This window comes from Numida meleagris, chromosome 3 (assembly GCF_002078875.1).
Source record: "Numida meleagris isolate 19003 breed g44 Domestic line chromosome 3, NumMel1.0, whole genome shotgun sequence".
NCBI classification, from domain to species: domain Eukaryota; kingdom Metazoa; phylum Chordata; class Aves; order Galliformes; family Numididae; genus Numida; species Numida meleagris.
Genome location: NC_034411.1, coordinates 10,284,240 through 10,297,520, shown reverse-complemented (window position 1 = coordinate 10,297,520; position 13,281 = coordinate 10,284,240). Strand labels below are relative to the sequence as shown.

The 13,281-nt window shown below is 40.0% G+C and overlaps 1 long non-coding RNA gene across 1 annotated transcript in view; it reads left to right on the top strand.

Moving 5' to 3' along the window:
- Window positions 1-8,524, top strand: part of LOC110396490 — a 28,794-nt gene extending 20,270 nt beyond the window's left edge. Inside the window, exons 4-6 of the long non-coding RNA XR_002436999.1 lie at window positions 2,454-2,734; window positions 7,133-7,336; window positions 7,882-8,524. This is a non-coding gene — a long non-coding RNA (uncharacterized LOC110396490). The remainder of the gene's footprint in view (window positions 1-2,453; window positions 2,735-7,132; window positions 7,337-7,881) is intronic.

Sequence of the window (13,281 nt, the reverse complement as noted above, 5' to 3'; positions counted from 1 at the left end):
TTGTAATGGATTATTATTGGGTATCACCTTACTGTTCCACATCTGGAGCAGGGAGAAAAATATGAAAGGCCTTGCAAGAATTTACACACATCAAGAACTAAAATCCAAGCATCCAATGTCTAGTCTTGTGCATTTTTGATGAGAGGAATGCTGATTCATTTGCTATTGCTGTACTTCTAGTTTACATAGCATTGTTTGCAATATGTTGTTGCACATGACATTACATATGCTTTCCTTTACAATTTACATATTAATCAGAACACTCTGATCCTAGATCCCTTCACCTTTCAAACCCACTTTCAGGCATTCAGCAGGACTGCTCCATTTGTATTATGACTTTTCCACAAGCAAGCTCAAGGAAAGCCTATGTCACTTGGCGGTATCCTGATGAGTGAATCGCACTCTGTTTCACACTGCACTGAGTCATTTGTAAGCCATCTCACAAATCATCGTTTGTTTAAAAAGTTATTAAAATGAAGAAATGGGGAATCATAAAAAAAAACAATTTTGCTAATCAAAGGGTGTAGCCAATAAAACAAAACTGAAGCACTAGTGAAAACTGCAGATGATCACTTGGGAACTAAACTCATGCAGTTTTCATCTTCTCACACGTTTGTTATATGTTGAATTTCTAATAGGTTGCTTTAGAATCAATATTTACAATACAGGCTCATTCATGTTGTTTTCTAGTCCCTGACAAGATGACAAAAGCCCTTAAAATAAAACACTAAGAAATGTGAAATGTCAGGATGGCTTTTTCATTCAATATTCAGTTTACCAATTTTCTTGGTAAAATGGATTCATGCTTTGGGGGACACAGTGTTTTTACAAACACCAAGTTTTTGTCTGACATCCAGACAGTGCAACTTCTCTTGTGCTTACCAGCAGACTTATGGAATGGTTCTGGTTTTCAAAAATATATTTAATTTTTTTAAAGAATTTCAAACAGATTCTGACACTTGTAAATTGGGGTACATGGTGCAGTATGTAGAGCCTGCAAATTCAAGGCAGTGTTGCAATATGTTTTGACTGATGCTTAAGCAGTGTTTAATGTTGTCCCTTCTGATGGCTCAAGTAATATGCTAAGGTATTGCAGGAAGGCCATGCTACAAGAACTGGAGCCGAGCAGAGGAGAGAGAGATGGTTCCAATATGACATTCCTGATATGTCTCCAGAATGTACAAATAACTTCAGAGAATCAATTAACATTATCTCTGTACTTCCTACATGCAAAGTACAGTGATTGTAAACCTAAGAAAATGTAAATCCTGAAGCCTTCTTTCCTTCTGGATATTAAGCTGCGTTCTCACTACTTGGAAAATCTCTGTGCTCTAAATAGCACTGTCTCCATGGCAATGTGCAGCTCAGATTTAAACTTTCCAACACATAAAAATGTTAATTTATTTGTTCTGAGCACTCCCACAGTTGTCCTAGCTATGGAAGCCTCAGGATCAGGCACCTTCCAGGAGCAGCAGAGCTGTCGGGTTAAAGACTGGGTTAACTGCCAGGAATTGCCCAACCTGAAGGTCGTTATTGGCAAATTATATTATTATTTCTTGTCAGCTTAGCTTGTGAAGTGGCACTTAAAGCATTAGGCAGTCAGCGCACTCAGAGCATTCAAAGAAATTTTGTTTCTTTTGTTCTTATCGTGAAGGACTCCTTTGTAAATGAATGCAGCCTGTGATGAAGTAGAGACTTGTTAAATACTGTGCCTGGCATGCCCAACTTTCGCAGTTATTACTATTACCTTACACCACTAAAACCTTTTTTTTTCTTAATTTAAGATAAAGATGTACAATGTCATCTCCTTGAGGAAGCAAGGCAATAAGTTGATATTTTCAACATTATTTCTCCTTTGTTAATCTTCTGATAGCTTGGCTTTCTCCTGGGGGAAAAAAAAAATCACTGGCCTTGAGACTGTCAGAGCGCTGCCTGGCAAAGTGCTAAGCATTTTGATTTTGATCCAACAGAGCACTCAGGCAGATGTTCAGCTTCTAGTATGCAGGTAATTTTTACTGGAGACTAGGAAAAAAACCTCTTGTCCTAACCTCAGAGCCTTCTGTGATTTTCTTGACTACATCTGGAGTATTCATTATCTGTGGGATTTAAGTTACAGATCAGCAAGCCGTAAATTTTGAGCTACAAGAAGAGCTTGAAAGAAATTCAGTTTGGCCTGATATTTTTTCTAATAATGAGGTTGTCACACTTTACAGGTAAATAATTTAATACAACAGAAATCAGGGTACTGCCATGATGCTGTAGTAGAAAAGGAAGTGGGCACTGCTATTGCAAATTCAGATAAGCTTAGGACTAGTTTTTAAGATGTACCTTTTCGGGATAACCGCATTAGTTCACACACACGAAATTGACCTGCATCATTACAACAGTTCTTACTGACCGCTAAACAGATTGCGGGTTTATGCAGGATTTTTTTTTTTTTTATTCTCCTGTAGGCATTCAGTCTTCAAAACCCAGGAGCATCCCTCGTTGGGAGATGAAGCTGCAGAAGAATTTTGAAGAGATTGAATCTGGGGACGCTTCTGGCTCAGATAGTATTAATGACGTGGTGGCTTTGGGAAATGACAAGCTCCTCAGTCTGGTGCTGGAAGAATTAGAAGGGTTTCAAATGTGGGAAAATGATGGAGAAGCAGCTTTGAAATGGTTATTCATCTCCATCAAATACACCCACTGGACAACTGGGACAGATGTGAGCTGCAAAGGAAGGTACCTCCCAGTGAGTATGCTCACTTTTATTGTTATAATTAGCTTAGCTAGATCACCAGTCCAGAGTCTTTTGTATATAGATGGAGACTTGTTATCATAACAAAATCTAACAAGGATATAGGATTATTCGGGTACTTATTCATAATGCAGATCCCATTCTGGGTAAAGGGAAGAAAAAAACTCAGTAGGACTCATAATTCAATCTGGAGTCTTATTATTTGCATATGGGAAAATAACTCCTCCTAAACAGTCATAGACCATAAAGTCTTCTCATAAATCTGGAAGGGACGCTTCCAGTCTGATACTCTTCTTAACAAACAGATGAATGTCCGAAGCCATTCCCAACACATGTCTGCTTGATCCATTTGTACCATATTTCATCGGACAATCTGCCAGGATAGTTACTCAAGTGCTTCACTGTCTTCACAGCCAGAATGCTCTCTCCTTGCTGCAGTTCAGCCCGCCAGGGCAGAGAAAGCACAGTATTCTTACTCTCTTACCAGCAACGTAGGAATTTCAATACTGTTATGCTCACCCTCTCTTCTCTAGACTTCACGGATCAAATTCCATCCGTTTTATTTATTTGTTATCCCTTTTTTCAAAGTTCAATTCAAATGTTTCTTTGCCTCCAAATTCACTCCTATTTGTCGTCTTTCTTGACATGTTGCAGTCCAGACTAAACTCTTAACTCCAATTTATAGGTGCATATATATGTGTATACATCCCAGTGTGATAGCTATCAGTATTTGAAACAGTAGGTTGCTTCAGACTATTTAGTGTGGGTTTACTAAGTTTCTCAAGTCCTTTACTGCAGAACTTAAAAAGCACGTTAAAATCCTAGTGTACAATAAAACAAAAAAGAACAAGCACAAAAAGCAACATTATCATGTTATCAGTAGTTTCTGTGACACCAAGCATCCTGAACAATATTTTCCAATATTTTATGATGCTATGAAGAAACTCTGAAGAGCTTTGCAAAGGCGCTAGAACTAGTGCAAGACTTTCTTTTGTCTATAATGAGAAAGAATCTGACACTTAACCTGCTGGAATAGCCAGATACCATGAAAGAGGTTTCTGAAAATAAAGCCTCTAAATCTGTATAATTTACAAATAAATAAACAAGAGGTCTGGTCTGCTCTCTCAGATAGATAATAAGAAAGGATATAATAGGGCTGCTCTGAAAGTAACACTTCCTATTTTATTGTGCTGGCCCATGACATCAGAGGTGGATGTTGATGATATGGCAGCAGAAGTTGAACCTTCCCTCCAATATTCTGTTATATTTTATTGCCATGTGAGAGGTGGCAGCAGAGGGGTGGTCTGACAGAACGATGTCTGATACGGAACTGTTTTGTAGCGTAGTGTTTTGTAGCTGAGCATTTGCTCTATCAAACAGTGCTATTGTGCTCTTTGTTGTAGTTTTCATGGAAATAAATAAGAGAGGTTACTTTCAGAGTGACATACATATGTAAACAAATTAAAACAGTATCCTATTTAAATGGCTATAGACAGATTGTATTAGAAAATGGACATGAATAGGATAGAGATGGATGCATTTCAACACAAAGATGCATGCTTTTTTCATGTCAAGGTACCATTCCACCTTTTTTTTAATTAGTTCTGCACAAAGCTGTGTATTTCCATAGTCATGGTCATTACTTAGAATTGTTTAAGAAATCTTTCAAGGAAATATGCGCCTCTGGGAGGTTCCCTGTGTTCCCCACAGCCTACCGGATGGCCATTTTTTCTGTGTCCTATGCCAGAATGGCAAAGGTGTTACACCTGTTTTTTGTGATTTGTTGTTATTTCTAATAACTAGGTGAAAACACCCCTTCTTTTCCACCCTTGCCTTACTTGTGATATGTATACGTATTCACAGACCAATGAAGCACTTGTGATGAGCCCATGCCAAGATGTCAGTCAAGTACCTGGGAAACTTGCCAGAAAACCTGTCCTTGTGTTGGGCTAATTAACTCTCAGCATATCTGTAATTGTCCCTATTAGCTAGGAGCACGTGTTAGGACCAGCACTAAAAAGACAGTGGTAGGAAATCAGACAAAAGGGAGCCTTAAGGACTGCCTGTTTTTGCAAATATAATCAAAACTATTAGCCAGGGTAAACTTAGCAGAGCACTCAGCATAGTCAAACCTGTTGTGCTTAGCATCACTTCAAATTACAGCTATGTGTAATCTTGAGATTGTGAGCGTGTCCATCCTTCTTCTCACCCAGTGCTCTGAGTGGCAGCAGGAAGCATATGCTACCACCATCATGGGATTCCCCACCAAGGCAAGCCCTCAAGTTCTAAGCAACTGTTCGCGGCAGTCATAAAAAAGGCATCACTAGCAGTTTAGCATTTGCAGGTCAGAACACTAATGGCAGATGCCGGTGGCCTCCAGTAAGCAAATGGCTGCTGTCTGCTCAGGACAAATTTACAGGAAGAAAAAAAGCAGAACATCAAATTCATTTTCTACTGATGCGCGTGAATCAATTTCAATTCACACAAGTAAAAGGAAATGGACTATGAACATGGTAAATCAACATTTCAGTTTGTAATCACCCATGTGATCACAAATCATTATGATCACTTTTTGCCCTCCGTAATTACAGTTGTGAATTTGATTCAAACCTCAGTGAATTCAAAGCAAGGCATACATTGATTTCATTGTGCTTCAAATAGGATGGAAGATAAAATAATCCTATGTTCCATGAAGCAAAATGTGTAATATGCTCCAAGGGCTTTCTCCTGAAACATTAATGCACGAGTCTCTCTCTTCACGCTATATCCTCACATGGATAGTCCCACTATATGAATATGAGCAGCTATGTATGCCATGCACCTCACACAGCAGCAAATTCTGTGACTGTTGTCTTTAGTTATTTGTTAGTAGCTTGAAAATTAATATAAGCATCAATATAGAATATAAACAGAAATTATCTCATTTGTAGAAGATTTCTTTGTCTGAATGTTGCCTAGAAATTTATAAATCCAGACACCACAACCTTAGAAATGGAATTAACTGCCCACTTGCATGATTCACTAAACATATTTCCACAAAAGCTAAACATATTTACTTTTCGCTCATTACAAGTGTATTTTTTATGACCATCTGAAAGTGTTCCTGCTTAGGCTCAGTCTGCCCAACACTTAGTCATCTTCACAAGCATATTATGCTTTTTGTAGCTTGCTGCTAAATCCCTGAAGATGGATTTTCACTAGTATTTCTTTTAAGCCTCTCCAAAGTGTCACACAAGTGCCTTTCGTTACATGTTTAGCTGAGTCAGAATGCCAGCACGTGTAACAATAGTGAAATAAATGCCAATAAAAATGAAATGTGATGATTAATATGCTTGTATGAGAAGGGATAAGTGTGCATGAGAGCTTTTTGTTACATGTTCAGTCAAAAAGAATAACCCACAACACAGAACACACCATGATTTTCACAAGCCATTAAAACAAGAGTAACCACAAAGGGATCTCTTATTGCCCTGCATATAGATTAATGGCCTAACATAGCATTTGCAATAAGTTTTCTGGTGTCTTTAGTGTGTGACATTTCTTTGGGAGTCATCACTTTCTTCTCTGTTTTCTCCAAGACAAGTCTCTTACTTATAGTTCAGGAAAAGCAAGCTATAATTCAATTTGTGTATGGTGATTTTTAAATCTTAGAGGAAAAAAAAAGGAACAGAAAGCATACAGGTTTTCAAATCTCTTTTCTCTGCTCCTATATTGTGACTCAGATTTATTACACTTAGTCATTTCCATTTCATCAGCTTAAGACTGACTGCTTTGGCAAGGTGGGTTATGGATAGATTAGATATGCACTGTTGTCATCGTGTTTAAGATGTCAAGATGATAGGGGTCACAGAGAGTTCCACCCTTTCTACAGAATGCTGTGGCTTGACTGCTGCATAATGTTGTTTCTCAGGCTATCTGCATGTGCAGCAGGTATGTGCCAAACTATTGCAACAAAACCAAGCAGTGCCAATTTCAATTTTGTACTGTCTACTTCACCTGTTCAAACACTGTACTGGTTAGGCTTAACCCTGGTCTTCAGATTTGTCAAGGCAAAATGTCCATTGAAATCATAGTCCTTAACTCTTATTTCACCTCTTGGTGTCTCCAATTAGTACATTAAATAAGAAGTGAAAAATAATATAATGAAGAGGCTTTACTGAATACATATCCCCTCACTGAAATAAGTATAATTATGACAGAAAATTTCACATCCTTCAGACAGAACTAAGGTTCACTTGTAAAGCTTTCTGCATATGGACATATGGGACAAAATTTGGGGCCCTTTGTTCAAGTTCTAGCCTGTGTAAATACAAAACAAACACCTTGTTTTGCTCACTTAAATTCACGCTTCCATTCGCATGTTTGCCCCTAGTCTTGTCTGTTTGGTTCCAGTGGTCAGCCCTGCAGCCCTGCAAAAGTTAGAAATGAATGGGGAGAAGAAATGGCAAAGCTGGCAACATCTTTATGATCTCTAAAGAGGATCCACAGCCCGGGTGCGGAATCCTGTCCTACTACAGGTTTTAGAAACGCTTCTATCCCACCTCTGTGTCTTTGGGCACAGTCCAGCAACATTCAGTGGTGTCTGGGAGAGAGGTGGTGAGTTTGCAATTATTTCAGAAGAGCATTATTTCATCTTTCTGGTCTGGTCCCTTAGGTATCCTGGATCATGACAAAATGATATTGCCCAACACCCCTTTCCAGGGAAGGGAGGGAAAGCTGAGGAGTGCTGTTGGGTAAGGGTGTCACACTGCTGTATTTCATCTGAGATTCCTGTCACGCAAGTCCTATAAATGTCATTGTGAAGTTTTGTGACTAAATTCTCCTGCGAAGTCTTGAAAACTGACTCATTTTATGTCACCTTAATGAAGCCTGTTGTGGTTTAACGGGATGTTTGTAGATGATGGGAAGAAAGACTGCTTCATTAAGTCACACAACCTTTATGAAGTGTCATATCACAAACGGAGCAGTCACTAGCATGCTAACAAAAAAAAAGCCTAATGAGTGAACTAAAGTATTTCAGGTGTGTCCTGAACTTGGGTAACTATTGATTACATCTATTCAGTTTTATAGTAGCTACAAGTGCTCTCTGTCCCTCTTTCCTGTACCTGTGGTTCAATTGCCATTTTTTCATTTCTTCATAGAAGAAACTATACCTGAACGATGACATTAATACCTAAATACCTAACTTGCTGGCAGCATGGGCTGTGTTATGTGGTGGTCTGCCTGTTCCTGCTTTACCCAGAGAGCACCAACAGCAAGCTGGACGTATCCTCAGATGGCTGCAGAAGTCAGGCTGCGAGAGCTGCCCTGTGGCAGGTGAACTGTGCTGTGAGTGAGCTTCTTGAGGGCTGTCCTTACCTGGGTGTAAATACGTGCTGTGTGACGTTGCAGTCCTAATTTCCTTCACTTCCTCCATTCCTGCTGAGACCATGACACAGTGCAAGAAGTGTGACAGTTCTTCTGTTGGGAGTTGAGCTCCAGTTTTGTCCAAACAAATACAGAGGCTGTCTAACCTTACTTGAGGTGAAAAAGAAAGATGCTCTGATTAGCAAGAGACGTGAGGCTGCTGTACAGAGCGCTGTACATGTGTGAGGCACTGCACGTGCAGTCTGTGGATGATGATGTGAAAGTTTTCCCTTTACATAGCTGAGATATTTGCAAAACCATGTGAAGGGGCAGCTGGATGAGTTCCTTCATATTGCCCAGGACTCTGTGTAGTCATCCAGCTGCTCAGTCAACATTTCATAATGGATAATTTATAATGGTTAATTAACAGACTGTATATTATTTCCCCAGACCGTCATTTTCTTTTGTCTTTCATATTGTATAAAAGGTAGAAGGGAAATTCTACCAAATCACGACATATCCCCTTTTGCAAGAAGTGGAGAAGCGTGCAGGGTGTGAGGCCTCCTAACTGGACATGCAGGTGCTTCATTTCATCCGTGCCTGAGTTTGGAAGCATTAAAGTTCCAGCCACTCACCTTTCATTTCAAGGTTTCTGAATTGCTTTAATGAAAAATGATTTGATTTTAAAGATGAAAGGTTAGACTGTGCCGTCATTTTAATTGGATTTGGTTGTGGCCACTTGGACATTCATTTGAGATAGGAAAAACAGATTTAAGGAATTTCAATCACTCTAAAACTCACAAACAGAGGGAAAATGTTTCCTAACGTTGGTCAGTGAAAATTGGTGAGAATCATGGCCTGATGCACAGCTATGAGATAAGCGACCCCAAAACTTGTCTCTTTGAGGGGAAAAAAGATAAAACACACCTGTTGTGTGAAATTCAAAACCTCACTGCTGTGGAAGCTTTTAACTTTTCTTTTTGTTTCCAAATGCCTATTGATGCAGCTATAGGTATCAATTTCATTGTATCCTATACAGTGGTGTTAGGTATAATTAGAGGAGTGTGGCCATTAAGGGTTTTTTCTTCTCCTGGCACACTTCAGTGGGAGAACAGGCTCCCCTGATTTCTATTTCATCCTTAATTGCTCCTGAAATTATTTTGATGTGTGTACAACTTTATCTGCTTAATGTGACATGGAATCATATTCTTGCTCAATACATTGCTGCTTATTTTTGGACAAAGAACACTGAAATTTTGCATACAGAGTTATTCATCTTGGCAAAAGGAGGAAAAAGAGAAGGAAATCTGTAAAAATTCCCAGGGAATACATTTTTGCAGTATGTATTTGTATGCAGCAGCATACAGCTGAACTACCATAATGAAACAACAAAATACCATAGTTCTGCTGATGGGTATAAGAAGTAGATAATCGAAGATCTGTGCCTCGCTGTTCCTCAGAAGACTTCTTTTAAACTAAAAATAATTCATTTGGAATGATTTCAGTTACTGAAGCGTGAAGCAGCAAGACCTATTTGGGGAAATTAAACACCAGCTTTGATGGCTGTTACAGTGACTTGCAGGAGTCTTGCAGGTCATCGATATGCTTCTACACCTGAGTTTGCAGGTGACAAAACCCCGCACAGAGTGCCAGGCTTTCAGTATTTTTGGTACAGAGGCTGTATTTGGGGGATTCGGGACTGATCCCAGGTGGGTTCATGGGTTGGATTTCCCTTTTGGCACTGCTGCATCCTGATTTGGGAGCAGGGAGGCTCGTGAGGACCTGGTACCACTGCAGTGCCTGTGGTGCTCCTTTGTTTTGAAGGATTTCTTTCTAAACATCTTTCCCGGCGAATTGCCCTGCCTTAGAAATGCTTATATCTGTGCCAACTGTGTAATGCCCACAGGGGCGAGACCAGCATGGGAGTAATACCTAATTAAAACTGCAATGAAGTAGGTCAGCTAATATTTCATGAACAGCAGCAAGAGCTCTAATTGTTCATAGTTCAGAGTTCCTGTATTTACTCTCAGCAACAACAAAAAAATGTATATCACCTAGAAACGTGATGAAAGCACAAACAGAAAACACATGCCACAGTGGGTTACAATTATAAATATTCATGGTATTCAGTGAGTGTCATACTTTAACTCCTGCAGGTACATTAGCAGCAGATAAACATTGCTCCTTGCATCTTCTTGTAAGGTTGGGGGAGGGTTGGCCCAAGAGAGTTAAGTGTTGCTGGGTGAAAGAAGCAGATGAGAAAGCCCTTTCAGTCACACACAAAAAACATAAGACCATTATAAAGAAATGTAATCCTACTCTCAGATGGTACAGTTGTTTGTAGTATCATAGAAGTATTTCAAAATCTCTGAATTCAGAGATTTAGACAAATCTTCTGGGGCTTACTGGTCTGACAAACGAGGTATCGTGATCCTTTTCCCTGAGATTCCTCACATTTTTTGCTTCCTTCTAGGATGGATGTAGCAAGAAAAGCTTATACTTGTGATGTGACAGCACTTTTAATTTCAGTTGGATCAAGGAAGTGCAGTGATGGATAAAAATTCATAATAACAGTCTTAAAATGCTAATGTTTTTAAACTCTCAGAAAGCACACACGCTATTTAATTGTTTACTATGACTAGCTAAATGAAGAAATGCCTGGAGGTTTCACAGAGCCAGACGACCCCATTATACTGTAACTCTGGAAACGCTTTGCATCTGACCACGTTTTGCCCCAGAATCTTGCAGCTCAGCCAAAGTGGTAGCGGTGTGAGAAGCAGGATCCCTCAGTCAGAGCTGCCACTGTAAGGCTGTGCTTCACATCAGAGCGCAAGGATTTTATGTGGGAAAAAGCCCTGAACTTTAGCTTTCATTTGTAAATATCAAAAAATCAATCTAGAACAAGACAACATAAGTCTAGACATCAATTTTTATACAACTCTGTATGTATGAAGACAGAAATTCAGTACAGTAGAGCAGAAGGTTCTGTCCCGGCAGAGCCTGCAGACAGCAGATGCTCATAATAAGCCCTCTTACATTGTCCAAACAGCAATTTCCCAGTTTACCAGAAACACTTCTAGCCACATTGCTGCCTCTCTTCTTAAATACACTTCTTGAGAATGTGGGCCTTAAAACAGAGAGGGAAGCTGTGCCAGATCCCAAGGCAGAGGATGGGAGGCTTACAGCAGTCTGGGCTAACACCTTCACTTTTAGCTAGGTAAATAGGTGGTTTTATTTATTTACTTATTCATTTTTTCTTTGCTGAGGTGTTGTTGTAGTTTAACCCAGCAAGGGAGCCACACAGCCATTTGCTCACATCCCCCCAGTGGGACAGGGGAGAAAACTGGAAAAAAAGGCAAGTCATGGATTGAGATAGACAGCTTAGTAGAGCAGAAAATGAAGGGAAAATAGTAGTAATAATGATGACAAAAGAATATACAAAACAAGTGATGCACAGTGTAGTTTCTCACCACCTGCTGACTGATTCCTGGCCTATCCTGGTAGTGTTCCCTCCCAGCTCCTTGTGCATCCCCAGATCCTTGCTGGCAGGGTGGTAGTAGAAGTTGGGAAGTCCTTGACACAGTGTAAGCACTGTTCAGCGACAACTAAAACACTGCTGTGCTATCAAATTTATTCTCATCTTAAATCAAAAACACAGCACCATGCCAGCTACTTGGAATGTAAGTTAACTCTCTCCCAGCCAAAGCCAGGACAGTTGTTGCTACATGTAATAGTTTCTTTAGTATTTTAAGGGGTCTTCTCATGCATTTTTAAAGACTCTGAAAATCAGGTACTTTGTAATGTGATGATCTGATGAGCCCATTGACTAATATGACCTGTTGGCTGGCCTTAGAAGTTCTTCTGGAAACACAAGAAGAGTTGACTATGATAAATGCAAGAAGGCCAAAGTTAGATTCCTTTTCTACTTAGCAGTTTATTACTTGGCTTAAATGAGACTGATAGACATTGAAGGAAATGGGAATCAAACCTCAGAGCCATTATGTGTTGGAGTTTGCTGCGTGCTCCAGATCAAGGGGGTTTGTGTTATGCTACACCACACCTGACCCTATATTTGTTCTATTGATGGGGAAGCCGTACGGGGGAGGGGGATTGAAATTCCAAACAGGTGGCAGAAGGATTTACTTTAAGTTAAAAGCACTGAAAACAGCCTGTGCTTGGTGTCAGTGGGAGAGTAGGTGGTGGGTAGGTGCAGTGTTCCTGCCTCCCTGCATGGGTTGTCTCTGTGGGATGGGGGTTATTGCACTGCTGATCTAGTGGTCTCTTCTCTGTGTCTGGTAGCGTCAGTGGTATTCTGTTACATTAGGTGCTGTAATGAAAAGAAGCACAGTTTTAATCATCCAGCTGTTTATGTATGCAGGGAACGAAGGCTTTAAAGTTACGTACTTGAAGGAAAAGGCATATAAGGAATGTAGGTGACTCCTTGTTTTGCTTTTGTTTGTGTGGAGCTCTGTGTTCAGAGCTTCCCCAGAGAAAGGGTGATTTTGCTAGAAATTCTGTAAGTCCCTTTTTGTGTCCCAGTGCAAGTCACAGCTTCAGTCCCTCTCTATTCACCCAATGTTTGCTCTTCAAAAATAAGGGTTCCTTAATAAAGGAGAGGCAAGCAGTGAATGTAGAAGCAGGTTGGATTACATGATGAAGCCAGAGGCTACAGCCTGTCAAGGCAACAAGTAATTGAGTTACATTTGCTGTCAGAAAGCACAGACTGTTCCTTTGGGGCCTGGTTTACTGGCAGCAGTCCTCTACTAGTGAGGGACTGGTCTTTGCCCTTCTGTACATGTGGTAGGAAAGCATGGTTTCAATGCTACAGAAATGTGAATTTAGGATCCTCAGTCAACTTGGCTTCCTTTAGAAGATGAAGCCTTTCAATGGACTTAGCCTTGATTCCCTTGAACTTTGAGCCTTCATCGTCACAATGATGACTGCAATAAGCCTTCTACTATGGCAGCCATGGGGTCTGGGCAGGTGTTAGCTCAGAGCACTCTCAACATGTTGGAACTTTAAATTGCTCGTATGAATACAGGAACAGTTCTTACAGGGTCTTGAGGCTGAAGTATTTATATTTAGTTAAAGTGACCCGCATTTAAAGCGAACAAGATTGAGCTATTTACACACTAATGAGAAGAAATTGCCTCAGCCAATCAAGGTGTACTAGATATTGTGAATGTTTTGTAAAT